Here is a 14921-nt window from a genome sequence, read left to right on the forward strand (position 1 = left end):
ATATTTTTTCATTAAAAACAGATTTTAAAATGTATTTAACACAGTTCAGTGGGATACAGAGGGGTTAGGTTAGTTTGTGATTCTAAATTGCCCATAGGTGTGAATGTGATTGTAAATTATTGTCCATCTCTCTACATTAGCCCTGTGACAGACTGGTGACTTGTCCAGGGTGGTTACCCTAAGACAGCTGGGATAGGCTCCAGCCTAGAGGAGAGGATTATGTTCCATCCCAGTGATCCTTTGTTTTTAGGCTTAGTGAAGAAAGAGCAGCCATCAATGACCCTGAAGTTATGTTTCCTTTGCCTACAACAAATGTTGTCCTGCTGCCCATAGTTTCTCCCATAGCATAGCGATCTCCGCTTGAAATTTTTCTTATGCTTGCATCAGCCAAAAGTGATCTGCCGTTTTTTTCCTCCCTCTGATGTTTAAACGAAGGTGAGTGAGTTATCGTCCCCTCTCTGTATTTTCTTTTTTGCCTGGCACGGCTGCTACTTTAAACACTAGTTTGCGCCTAAATTGACCTTCCCTGATAAGCGCAGTGACTTGTTATCTCGCAGTTGCCTCTCGAGTGGCGGTACTATTCTCGGCATTTGCTTGTTATTACAGCTTGTGCATTGCTTCTCCACAGATCCAGTCAGACTGGCTGTGTGACAATATTCACATTCAGAAGCATATCCTTTTTAACTAGATCCTCTGGTCTTCTCTGTTCCTCTCTGTATTGAGTACTTTGTCAGGGTGATTGATGTTGGACCTTTTTGATGGGCATACTTCCTCCTTGGAGAGGCAACTCTCTTCCTTCTCTGCTCCTCACCATGAACAGCATGTAAACTCACTTGACTTCTTCACACTTCTCTCCTCCAGCCTTTGTCGCATCAAAGAGAATGCGTTTATGTAGATGTGTTTGTGCTCAAGACACCCGACAGTCCCAGTGAAGGACTTGCTTTGATGTTGGTTATAAAGTTATGTTCAGAGCCTGACAGGCACTTAACAAACAAAAAAAGAAAGAAAAAAAGATGCTTAGAAGCCAATTATCCAACCTCCACCTGATTAAAACCACGGTGAAGCCTACAGCAGATGGGTCTTAAAAGGGTGCATTTTTTTAGTTCTGTTTTTGTGTGCAAGAGAAAAAATCCACTGGGGTTACAGCTCAACCATTTCATTTACAGAGCTGCAAAAATATCAACAGCACCCATCATCAGCCACTTCCTAATACCAAATATTTGTCACGGTCTGGGTGGCAGACCGTGGGGGATGTTGGAGAAAAGGACCCAAATGCTGGACTTAGTGCAATGAACAGTGCATTTATTTACAGTGGGGGTAAATGTACACCACGCAATAAGTCTCCAGAGTGCTCCCTCAACTCCTGTGTTGTGCCTTCTCCCAAGTGCTGGTATTCCGTGCTCTCTGCCCCTGTGCCTACGCACACCCTGTGCGTCCTGCAGTCCCGTGTTCCGCTCTCCTGAGGAAAAAACAACAGACGCAGCCGTTATGGCACCAACTCCAGCAGGCATACACTTAACAGTACTTGAGACACTGACATGGAGTCTAACTCAACGATCCTGCGCCGGAGGAAGCTCCATCGCTCTGTTAAGTAGCTCCCCCGACGAGCCCGATCAGAAGCAGGTGTGTGAGAACCTAGGCGTGACCGGCAGCCCGCAGGGCCACGCCCATCAGGCCTGCAGGTGGCTGTCCTTCATCCTTCAGTCACACCCGCAGACACCCACACCCACACACCAGCATGGAACACAAGAGCACAGTGCAGCAAACATACATCCAATACACTAATAACAATAATAATAACAATAACAACAATAACAATAATGGTCCATACTGTTCACGAACCCCGAGTCCCCGGAACCGGGTCCGTGACAATATTCTTCAATGTTATTTACTTAAGCACACATTCTGGTGACTCAGTATACATTTATTGACTGGGTTGGGTCTCTCATTCCCTGTTGAGTAAAATCAAAGAAAACAGACTCAAATTACAATCAAATGAGCTTCTATGCTTTTCAGCAGCAGAAATGTGGCGGTCTGGAGAGTTCTTCAGATTTAAGAGCTAAGATTATACTATTCATTGTGGCCATTTTTATTGGAAGTTAATTTACCGGCAAGGTAAGTGATAAATGTATCAATCATTTTCCATTAATGCCTAAGTGGTTCTCATGTGCTACAAAGTTTTATAAAATATCTAGATTTAGAGAAATAAGGATACTGCACTAAGATATTTAAATTCCCAATGAAGTCCTAACCTAACAAATACTGTAGATTAGAACTTGTTTGATACCATGTTTGGTTTCAAAGATGATACTGTGCATTTTGGCCAAAAATCTCCACTTTGGTCTTGCCTGTCAAAAGGACATTGGACTCTGTTTATAAAAGTGCGTGCCCACAAATCCATCTTAATTCAAATTTGTCTTTAACAATTTGTGTGTGTAAAATTTTTACTTTGGAGAGTGCGATTGTTATTAATGTTGTGTACTTTTCAATTGTTGGAAGATCCCTCAACTTAAATTCAGCTGATCAGTATGTAGACTATGCATTTTGAATAGGTTTTGATGGATGATTGTATTGAATTAAACTACTAGTTTTGAAATTGAAGCAGCAGAAAATGACAAAGTTGACCCTACTTAATCTAACTTAACTTTGTCCATTTACATTTTATTCTTGGTTAAACGAGATAGACCTCCATGTAATCACTGATGACCAAATGGAGAAGTTGGTTCTTCCATCAGGGATCCCACCAACAGTAGAGGAGCTGCAAAGTGTTGTGAAGGATACCTTTGGGATTTCAAACGACCTAAGTCTTCGGTATTTTAAACCAAAATTTCAGGACTACTTCACTATTCGCAGAAGTGACCAGATAAAAGACAAAGACATTGTGAAGGTTGTTGGCATCACCCTGGTCATCCTGCCAGTTTTCGGCAGCCCCTCTGATCAACTGTCAACTGACTATGACTCATTATCCAATCCAGTTGTATCCAATGCAGACTCTGCTGAAACCACATCTTCTCAGGACACCATTATTCTCAAAAGGCAGAAGTTCACAGAACGTTGTGAGCCCTGGCCAAAGCTGTTCCCCATTCCACAGTCTGCACATGAAACTGAAATGTAACTGGAAAGAGCCACCGAGGAGTATAAAAAGAATGGAAATCTTCTGCCCACCTCCAAAGTAAAGACTGACATTCTCGAGAAGTTGGCTGAAACTGTATTTTCAATTATGGCCTATTCTTCCTATTATTTTGGGCCAAGCACTAGTGAAGAATTTCAGTGCATACAATCTAAATTAATCAGAAAAATGTTATATTATAAATTTTGTATATGTTTTATATTCCACAATAAAAACAATTACTGTTTGAATGTTGTCTTTGTGAAATTGATTAATTTTACTCAGAAAAGAAGTTAAATTAATTTGATTTTCTCTTACTATTCAGTCATTAATTATAAAGTTTAATTGGAAAATTAGTGAATCCAATTTGAGTTTTAATTAAAAACAAAAAGTTTACATTTTTTTGTAATGGATATTTTAGTCATTTTTACTAAACCTTTGCCAGATCGTTAGTAAATTCAAAGTAATTTTTCTCAGAGATTCATTTCAAATTAACAAATTTTTTGTTGCAATTAGGCAATTTTAACCTTCAATTTGAGATTTTGTCCCTAAATTCAACACATATTTACAAGCCAATGTCAATAATATCTATTATTGTTTTTTGTTGAAATTAAATTAACATTTTATCTAAATTTTACATAAATCACTTGAAATTAAAATCTACTTAAGTAAATTAAGTGTCACTTTGTTGCCATAGGTTTTTTTAAGTAACCTCTAGTCACAGTTTTTACAGTGTACAGACACTTCATATACAAATCCATGGTTTATTAGCATTCTTGTGCCCGAATGTGTTCGTACTTGAAGAAATGTAGAAGTCTCTGACCATACTAATGAACAAAAGGTGGCCTTGCTTTCTTGTGAAATTTAAACACAGGTTTAAATAAATACAAGTTATAACTGCCCTCATTAAAAATAAAAAAATAAAAGAATAACTGCTAAAACATTAGATGTATGTACTTTATAAATGAATTTGCATTAAAGTATTTAAACTCTCAAAAGTGAGTATCTCATCGAAATAGAAAATGTTTTCTTTCCAAATCCAGTTTGCCGTACTACAGAATTACACATTAAACAGTGGACAGCTGGTTCATTAGTAGAAATTGAACAGACATTCCGACTACTTAGTGTTAAGCAGGTAATGAAATGGCAGATTTAGCATTGCTTGAATGTGTTGCCATCTTCAGAGACAGAGTTAATATGTTCTAACCTCCTAAGACCCGAACTCTTCCATCGCATGCATTTTTAATTTCTCTCTGATATTTGGGCTGATTGGCACCTGATAAATGTAAAAACAAAGAATTATCAGATTTTTTTTTTTTACCTAATTTTTGTTTCTGAGAAAAATGAGATCCAGATATGAGCATATTTGTTTAAAATTTCAATAGAACAGTGGCAGTATGATGTCCTCGTAAGTGGATATCAGGCCCTTGTAGAGCAAAATGTAGTATTTTGGTCTAGACAACCCAAAATGTGATGTCCACATTTGTGGACGCCAGGTCCTAGGAGGTTAAAGAGAGTGATGAATGGCTTATCAGTTGTTTCTGAGTGTCAAGAGATGAATGGAAGGCCAAACACTATTGAAGCAATAGTCAGATACTCAACATTGTGGCTCAGTTGCCAGGAGTTAGCCACCAACCCATTTTAAATAGCACAGTAAGAATATGTTTAGACGCAGGAGCAGTGAGAATAGGATGGTTTGGTGGCGGTCCTTCTGTATATGCAAGTTATTAAATTGAAACACTTGGTTTCATTTGTGCTGATACTGAAGAGAAGATCTAAAACGTGGCTGATGACCCCATCTCTCTTGAAGAGGTGCGCTACAACTACATGCATGTGTACACATACTGAAGATGCACAACCAATCACGGAACCTCCTGAGGGTGGCCGCTATTTAGGCTCAGCAGGGCTTAATTCTGTGTCTCTAATGATGGGTAGTTCAGTACCTAATGTGAAAATGTCAAAGTTGATTTGTTAGAAAGTCTCATGTTGTACATTACAATTATTCTCTTTAATACCCCTGATGCATACAAGTACCAAATACTCTACAGTGGTATGCAAAAGTGTGGGCACCTCTTTCATGATTTTCCTTCATTAATCATTGGTTGTTTGGATCAGCAATTTCATTTCATCATATAGCAGATGAACACCATGATATCTGAGAAGTGAAATTAAGTTTATAGGATTTACAGAAAGTGTGCAATAGTTACTTAAACTAAATTAGGCAGGGCAGCAAGTGTTTTTCTTGGAATGCTGTTGTTTCCGCCATGCATACCACCTCTTGTTATGTCCAAATAATTCAATTTTAGTTTTAATCAGTCCACAGCACCTTATTCCAAAATGAAGCTGGCTTGTCCAAATGTGCTGTAGCATACCTTAAGCGACTCTGTTTGTGGCAAGTACGCAGAAAACTGTCAGGGTCCCTGTGCCTACCCGGTCGGCTCAGTATGGCTACATATGTTTTTATTTTCTTTTTTTGTTCCTGCTCTCTCCCCTGTGTTACCTGAGTGATTGGAGTGTGAAGAGGAGCATGAGGAGTGGACGGAGTGTGTGTGTGACTTTCGGTGTCTTTCCCGTTCATGTGTGGACCCCCGGAGCCCGGCTTTTCTCTCACCTTTGTAAATAGATCACCTGGTGTATTGTAATACAGACTCTTGTGCTTTCAAGACCTAGAGCCTGCGCGTGAGTCCGTTCAGTCCCATTGTGACAAAAAGACTTCTTCTGCATTACTGTCCCATACAGCATCTTCCTTGTGCAAAATGCGCTGAATAGTTGAACGATGCACAGTGACATCATCTACAGCAAGATAATGTTGCAGGTCTTTGGAGCTGGTCTGTGGCTTGACTATGGCCACGTTCACACTGCAGGTCTTAATGCTCAATTCTGATTTTTTGATCAAAGCCGATTTTTTTTGTCTGCCTGTTCACACTACAAATAAAATGTGACAGCAAATGCGTTCGCATGCGCAAAAGAAGACGTCACACACAACGCACTGTCAATGCACTCAAACACAACCCGGTTACGATACGACCGTTCAAGTTTAGCTTGAATAAAATTGTCTCCCCATATGCTAATCAAGTCCAAAACCTCAGTTTCTGTCCATTGAGTCGCTCTGTCTCCAGTTTCCGCCGCCATGCTTTCTCGTTTGGCTTCTCCGGCGCTGATAATTAGCGTCTGCCTTGTGTCAGTGACGTAAAAGACGGATTTAATGCAACATGACCATTCAAACTGCAGTCGCTTTCTAAAACATCAGATATGTATTGAAATCAGTACCACATACGAAAGTGAGCTAGGTCGGATTTGAAAATATCAGATCTGTGCTGTTCGAACTGTCATACCATGATTGGATATGGGTCGCATAGGGTCAGAAAAGTTGGATTTGATGCAGTTTCGCCTGCAGTGTGAACGTAGCATAAGACTGTTCTCACCATCCTTCTCCTCTGCTTATCTAAGATTTTTCTTGACCTTACACTTCGGGCCTTAACTAGAACTGCGCCTGTGGTCTTCCATTTCCTCTCTATATTCCTCACAGTGGAAACTGACAGCTGAAATCTCTGAGATAGCTTTTTGTATTCTTCCCCTAAACCATGATGTTGAAAAATCTTTGTTTTCAGGTCATTTGAGAGTTGTTTTTGTTGTTGACAGTTTTTTGTTTCCAACTGTGATACAAAAACAACATTTCAATGGAAGCAAGTAGAGGAATCTACAGTGACAGTTTTTGTTTTAATGCATTTCAACAGTTTAAATAATTTGATGTATTTTAAAAGCTGACAAACTGAAAATCGAGTAACAATGAGTAACTTCTTATTTCTTCGAAAGGTGTCAACACACCCATTTACAACACAGCTGTGAAGATCTGCTGGCATCTTGTAGGCTACAGGGCTCAGGTAAGACCCAGAGCCATCCAAACAAAAACTGACATAAAATATCAGGTAATATATGAGGACCTGAGTGTGCTGGTGATTGTCTCCTTTTATTTTGATGATGGCGCGCCTTAGACAAAACAAAATCCTATCACACATCGCTGCTTAAGATCTGAGAGATTTTTTGGTGGAGAAGAGCACAGAGACACTCAGAGAGCAGTGATTTACTGTGACACCTACAGACTATCACACCTGAGAGTGTTAGTGAAGAAGTGTAAATGCTGAGAGAAAAACCTGTGTTTTGGTTTCTTTTGAGGGCTTTGGGAGTTTGAATTGGAGGATTTTTAAGAAAAAAAACCCAAACCTCTTCTAAAACTGGTAAGACTAGAAAACTCACAAGTGTTTTATAACATCAGGTTCACATAACATTGAAACAAAAATGCATTGTAAATGTGTTTTCTGTTTCAGGTGTAGGCATTTCCAGAGGCCATACGTCCTAAATTTCAGTCGGTCACACATGGCATACATTTATTAGTAGTCCAGCTACAGTGTTTCAATATTTCTGTGATGTTTTAAATATTTATAAAATATCATTCTTCTAACTTTATTACAGAACACCTTAACTCCTCAGCATAGTGAGAAATTATGTTCAGATCCTTAAAGAGAAGCAGCAGGTAGAGCATAGCTCCAAACTGCTCAGGAAGTGGTGATAGAGGTAGTTCCCTGCATCCTGCAGGGCTTCTGGGAGCTTCCTCCTCACCCTCTCTTGAACATGGCCTCCCAAAGTCTGATACTCTCCACCAGTGCCACAAAGGCCACTTTGGGTTCTGTCACCAAAGCTCTTACAGCAGTGGCCATCTTCTCCCTCTATATCAAAGATAACATGGTCCAGACCATCCTGAGGGAGATCAGAGAGAAATATCCACCAGAAATTCTTCTCACCAACATTGGAAACTTTGCACCAGTGCTGCTCACTACAATTGCTGATGTAGCAAAGAACCACATAACCAAGATTTTCAAGCCCTCTTTTGAAACTCCACCAATGTCTGATGTTCTTCCCAATGAAGAACCTCCTTTTGAGAGTCTGCCAATGGCCGTTACGTCAGTTGAAGAAAATCCTTTGGAAATTCTGCCAAAGTCTGATGTTCTTCCCAGTGAAGATCCTCCTTCTGAAAGTCCTCCAGTATCTGATGTTCCTCTGGTTAAAGAACCTGCTTCTGAAAGCCTGTCAATGTCTGATGTTCCACCAGTTAAAGAACCTCTTTCTGAAAGCCTGCCAGTGTCAGATGTTCTTCTCAAACTCCATCCATGTCTGAGCCAGCTGAAGGCCATATAATCAGAAAGAAAAAGAATAAAGAAAAGGGCTTCTTCAAAAAAAAAAAACTGTGGTGTTGTCGTGTCAGACCCAGAGAAACTGACTGACTTTGAGACTCCCATCTGTTTGTTCTCACTCTACAAAATCAAAATAAAAAACTCATCAATATTTCTGCATGAGTCTGCATCTATGTTTAAAAAATATTTTTATTGTCTATAAGAGTCTCTTAGGGTTCTCAAAATAAATCCACAAGTCCAGTAACTGTTGTTAACATAACATAACATAGCACATTAGTGTTATTATTTTTAAGAAAACTTCTCATTCTTACAGGTAACATATTAACAACAGTAACTGAAACTGGTATATAAAACTACAGAATGCATCTCCTCGAGAAAATACAGTGTAAATGCTGGTAGCTAAATGGTTTGAGTTGACTTTTTATAATTGCTGAATCTTTGGTAAAAAACAAACAAAAACAAATTGTTGAATGAGCTGAAATACAATGAATCATTCACACGAAAGCCAAAGTGCAGAACTGTTGAAAGCTGAAGTTCAAGTGGGAAAAACCAGAATATTTGAAGAATATCTTCTGTGTATGTCTGTGAGTACCAGCGAGTAGTGACATACGGAGAAAGAAGGGAACTGGCATCAAATGAACAGGTAAATTAGTTTTTAATCTTGAACTGTTTTACTTGGTTTCATTTTAACACACACTGTGTCCAAGCCTGTGATAACTGTGATAAGCCATGTTTTTAAGAAAGGCGAGTTCAATATTTCAACCCAGGCCTGATTACTAAGAATCACTTAAATAGAACCTGTTTTAAAAAGTAAAGTAGAATAAAGAAAAATCTGAAAAAGCAACACATCGTGGCACGTTTCAAAGTAACAGCTGAGAAACAACTTGACATTGTCAGTCTGAAAAGGGTTATGAAGCCAAGGCTTCTAAGGCTTTACTGAAGCAAACCATGGTGAGAGCCACAACTTTGAAAACAGTGGTGAACCACCTAGGAGGTGTCTGCCTACCAACTTCAAGAGTGTATTTATGACTCATCCAGGAGGTCACAAAGAAATCAGAACAACATCTAAAGAACTGAAGCCCTCAATTGTCTTAGTTAAGGTTGTTTTTCATGATTCAACAATCGGAAAGTAACTGGGACTAAATAGAACCAATGGGAGAGTTCCAAGGTGAAAACCACTGCTAACAAAAAAGATCAAATTCTCATCTCTTATTTGCCTCAAAAACATCTTTTTTTTCCTGAATGAACTTGTTGTGCCAAATGCATTTTGCAAGATCAGCTCTATAAATTCTCTATACGCTCCTCTTGTTCAAGTGTTTCTTTTCAGTTTATTTCTTCATTTCATGTTGTGTTATTCCAGTTATCACATTATATGTGCTATACAGTATGACAATATCTGAGGCCAGGACAGGCATGTGTATGTGTGTGTCTGAGAGGGAGAGAGAGAGAATCCACTGTGAGTATGTATGTGTCTGTCAAGAAATGTAACTGAAAATTGGGGTGGGAAGCTGCAATAAGACCCCAGGAGCCAGAGGTAGACAGAGATGGATCCAGGAGAACTGGGTCATCCGCAGCCCCCAAGAGTACCAACTACAGAAACGTCTTGATATCCTGATACTGCAGGCAGAAAAAACAAAAGCAGAAGTTTTTACTTTTACTCTTTTACTCTTACTAAGGTTTGCATACCGTTACATCTGGTGTAAAACTAAGAGCATTTCTTCATAAGATCATCATCCCAACAATCAAACATTGTAGTGCAGGTGTGATGGTCTGGGGCTGCTTTAGGAAGTGGATGATTTGCCATAATTGATGAAGCCATGAATTTACTCTCTACCAGAAAATCCTTGAGGACAATATCTAGACATCATGTATGCCCTGAAGGTCAAGCGGACTTGGGTTACACAGCAGTGGATTTGCTGGTGTTTTTCACCAGCAAATCCACCTTTGAATTGCTCAGAAAAACGAAACGCAGGCTTTGAGTGGCCAGACGTAAATCTGAGATTCTTTGGCATGACCTTAAACATACATTTACAAAAAATAAAATACAGTCAGGGCCAAAATTCCTCCACATCCATGTGAAAGACTCCAGGTATTGCCAATGCTTGATTGCAGTTGTTGCTGGCTGTAATGGTGGTGCTACAAGTTGTTAGTTTTTGGTGTGGACACAGAGGACAGAGACAGAGTTTGGATTACTGGACCAATGAAGTCCAATAATCCAAACAGTGGTGCAGGGGGAAAAAAACAGCACAGAGCTAAGGAAAACTGAGGGCTTAAATCAGAGGCGGAGGCAGACATTTGAAACACCCGGGGCTTAGCCCTAAAGGGTAGTATGAATGTGGGATTTTTTTTTTTTTTTTTTTTGGGGGGGGGTAGAAATGACTGAAAGATTAATTGGCTCCGTTTTGAGTTTTGTTCAAAAAAGAATGACTTCATATAGGGAAAAATATATATCACATATGCAGGACACCTTAAACTAGTTTTTTAATTAAGCAGCAAGGCAGAACAAAGTCGGGGCTGTATCAAGACACAGGGACTAAACCCCAATTCAACCAGACCCAGAACTGATCCTGAATTAAAACAGGACTACAACAGTTCAATATCAGGACTACTTGGGATTTAACCAAGACAGAACCACAATCAGAACTAGATAATAGTAGCACTAAAAATCATCATAGACCTGCACTACACTTGTTTTTTTTTATTCTACCAAAGTACAATATTTAGATTGAGAAAAGTTTATATAATTATTTAGCCTTGTTGTGCAAACAAGCCTGCAAAACTTAATAAATGTAGAATATGAAAAATAGCAACCCTAAAAAGAAACACTAGGTATGAGATACATGAGGACCTATGATACGGTGATACTTTTGGTAAACGACCATTTGACTAACATGTGTCTCACCTGCTCTTGTTCATCTCTGTTCTGTCCTCATTCTCCTCTCTCTCCCTCTCTGTTCCTCTCTCTCCCTCTTTGTGCTGACAATCATCAAATATACAGTTGAAACCAGATATTTATGTACTCTTCAGATCAAAACACAAACACTTTTTTAATTGTAACATCAAATCCGACTAAATATTTTTTTTAGATTGATAAATATAAAAAACACATTTGTTAACTTTAAGAGTAAAGAGAGAAACTATCTGTATTTCTTAATTGTAAATGGCACCAAATTGTATTCAAAATTGAGCCACACTTATGGAGCTCCACAGTTCTTTTCCTGGTGTTTTGGTTGACATCTCTTAATTTTCTCATGTCAAAGAAACAGGCTCTGTGTTTTGCCTTATATGCATCCACAGCTGTGCCACCAATTTACTCACATGGACTCTACTAACCTATCAGAAGCTTCTTCAGCTCAGAATGGAATCGTCTGGAGTTTTCTTATTAATTAACAATAAACTTAGTGTACATGTACTCCTAAATTTGATGAAAGTGATAAAAATAGACGGATCCCTCTCTCTTTATTCTGACATTGAACTATTTCAATATATATTTCAATATTTATCTAAAACAAAAGTTTACTCTAAATTGATGCTGTACAGTAAAAATGTTTTATGTTTTCTCCCTAAAGTGTATGTAAATATCTGGTTACAAATGTGAATATCCTGCTGTGTACTGAAACCCCTCTTGTTTTGCATAGAAATATACTGAACAACATACAAAGCATAATATATAAAATAACATTTACCTGAGTTTTTTCTTTGAAAGAACCCTCTAATGTCCATTCTTATATTTCAGTACATAACTGAAACCGATTTAGTCGGGGAGGGTAAGAACTGAAAATATGAAATAAACACACGTAAGCTAAGACTCTCTAAAAAAAATAGCATTTGTTCTGCTTTTCATTTCGCCATTTGTTGATTCACTTGAAGAGCAAGTAACGTAATATTGGTCAAGTGATCAGTTTGATATCAATCTTTCGTGATGCACCGTCATATTTACATTATTTGTACGCTACGAATGATTTGCTTTGGTACCTGGTCAAACTTAAGCTCTCCTTAGTATGGCTGGCTCCGTTTCTCCAACAGCGCAATCACAGGCAGCAGCTGCCCCGCCCCCTCGCTCAGTTGCTTAGTGCCTGAGCTCGGATCATACCAATATCAGGGGGGATTCACGCACAGTCGTAAATTCCCACAGTGTGCACTATGTGCTTCGAATATTGTGTGTACTTTTTGTTTTATACAGTTGTCAGCCAGGCATCTAACTATGAAAAAATTACACTCCAAAAGACCCCGGGCTTCTGACAAAACAACCGGGGCTTAAGTCCAGTAAGCCACCCCCACGCTCCGCCCCTGGCTTAAATACACACAAGGAGCAATTAGGCCGAGACGACGCAACTATGGAAAAACAAGACACAGGTGAACAGAATCTAATTAATGAGACAAGGAGAAAACAGAACAGAACACAGGGGATGCGTCATAACTGAAACAAGGAAAAGTGTCATAGTTTGCTGTGCGGCAGGCAAGTAGTGATAACTGACACTGAAGACCAGAGGCCCGTGTCAAGTAAAGGGTCCGTGTCCGAACAAAGCTCGTGTCACGGCTTCAGAGTTCTTCAGAGTATCATGTGACTTTTCTCTGAAATGATTTGACTGCCTCGTTTTTTGTATTTGAGCTGTTGAAAAGATGCAGGAATTCGTTTTTTGAGTGAACTGGATGTCAGGTGATTCTAAGGTTTATCACCAGCTTGCAAGGAGATTGTAAGCACATTATAGAGCCACCAAAAAGGCAAAAAAGTAGTATGTTAAAATGCCCCCTATCGCCCAATAAAAACATAAGTCCTAAATCAATCACAGAGAGGATTGTTAGTTAGGTGTGTGTGTGTGTGTGTGCATACATTTATATTATACAGTGGTACCCCGACTTACGAATACCCCATTTAATGAAAAATTCAAGTTACGAACTCACTTAACGGCAATATTTCTGCCGGTGTTACGGCAAAATGCCCGGGTAACGAAATCCCCTGGCTCTGATTGGCTGAGCCCAGAATGCCTACAATGCCCACAATGCCTTCCGAATCATGTGGCAACCCCCTTGGCTTTCGTACTTGTGCTTCGCTGTTCCGCTTGAACGACGTATTGTTGTTGCCGTTAGCAATTAGCCTACAGCCTATCGTTCACTCAAAAGGCGCGATGGGTGCTTCGACTTACGAAAGACCCTCGGGAATGAATTAATTTCTTAAGTCGGGGTTCCACTGTACCGGACCTCATATGGGTATTCTGCAAATGATACATCATTATGTTTATATGTTTATATATCGACTGTTATGTAGCCCACCTGTATTATCACAGCAGGACATGCTGTACATTGTCCAGCAGGTGTCAGTACTTTCAAATACTGTCGAACAGGGCTTCGTGTGATCTTCCTTTTGAAGCAATTGGCTGGAAAGATTCTACACATTCACAGGGCTGGGACTGGGGATAAACAGACATGTTGACCTGAAGGGATAAAACAGTCAGAGCGGTACATGACAGACCAAATAACAAAACACTAGGACTAATAAAAGCCAGAAGCTAGAAATATACTCAATTGCATGAGAGAAAGCTAAACTATACAGAGCTAGCACTTAAACATCTATTTAATGCATTAGAAAGAATCATGAGTCCAAAACAAACTCAAAACACTGGGTCAGAGACCCAGAGCAGAATAGAATACACTGTGAACAAAACCCACATAACTACAACTGAGAGAATGTCAACATGTTTCTAAAAGGTTTAAAAAATTATAACAAACTACAGTCCCAGTAGCGTGACATTATCCTAGTGTAATATTTAAATCCGTTTGATTATCAGAAACATTGGTACAATGAACTATCCAGTCCATAGAAAATGTCTAGTTTTGGAATGCTGATATTTTGGATTAGTTGCCAGAAATATCACATGTCAGTGCAGTGTGTAAGGTGATGGCTTTATTCCCTCTGACTAAAGAAAATGTTGTATTACTAACAAGCATTCACATAAATAGTGTTCTTACTAACTGAAAGCCTAGCCATCTCCTAGTATTACCAAATCCTTTTAGCGTCTGGTCATTGCAGGTAAATTACGTGAGGATGCTGAGAGCTGGCAGGTGAATTCAAGATTACTTCATGGGTAATTTGCTTTGCTGCTTTTAAGATGTGAGTGATATAAAGGGCAACTAGATGTAGATGAAGAAGATATATGTTTTTAGCTGCAATTTACAGAACAGAGACAGAAATAATGACAATAAGTGGGTTACATCACCTGGCAACTTTAAATGTCTAAACCAAACTCGTGTTGTGAAATCAGTGAAATATTCATATTTGTTAAGCATGTTACCCACCTGTGTCCAGGGAGAAATTGCTCTCTGTAAAGCTAGACAATTACAGTAGCACAGACTAAGAATACAAACATTTTCCCTGAAATACTAATAATGAAGATGAATAAAGTGCACAATCACAGATGTTGTATGGTACCAAGCAAACTCCTCCATGCTCCTGAGACGATGCTGGAACACACAGCAGACCGTAAACCTTCTGACAATAGCACGTATTGATGTTCCATCCCTCTCATAGGGTCCAGGTATCGCCTCATGCTATCAGCATGACACTGACCCTAATGAAACAACAATTACATGGTGTTACTTTGAATAAGCTGATACAGATT

General features: G+C 39.1%; 1 long non-coding RNA gene across 1 annotated transcript; it reads right to left on the reverse strand.

Moving 5' to 3' along the window:
• Window positions 1-1280: 1280 nt before the first annotated feature.
• Window positions 1281-14002, reverse strand: LOC308384774. Its single transcript, XR_013969396.1, has 3 exons — window positions 13576-14002; window positions 1539-9918; window positions 1281-1459 (listed from the first exon to the last, which is right to left on the reverse strand). It is a non-coding gene; the product is annotated as an uncharacterized lncRNA (long non-coding RNA).
• Window positions 14003-14921: the final 919 nt, after the last annotated feature.

Source organism: Rhamphochromis sp. 'chilingali', assembly GCF_963969265.1.
Source record: "Rhamphochromis sp. 'chilingali' genome assembly, chromosome: 17".
Lineage (NCBI taxonomy): Eukaryota > Metazoa > Chordata > Actinopteri > Cichliformes > Cichlidae > Rhamphochromis > Rhamphochromis sp. 'chilingali'.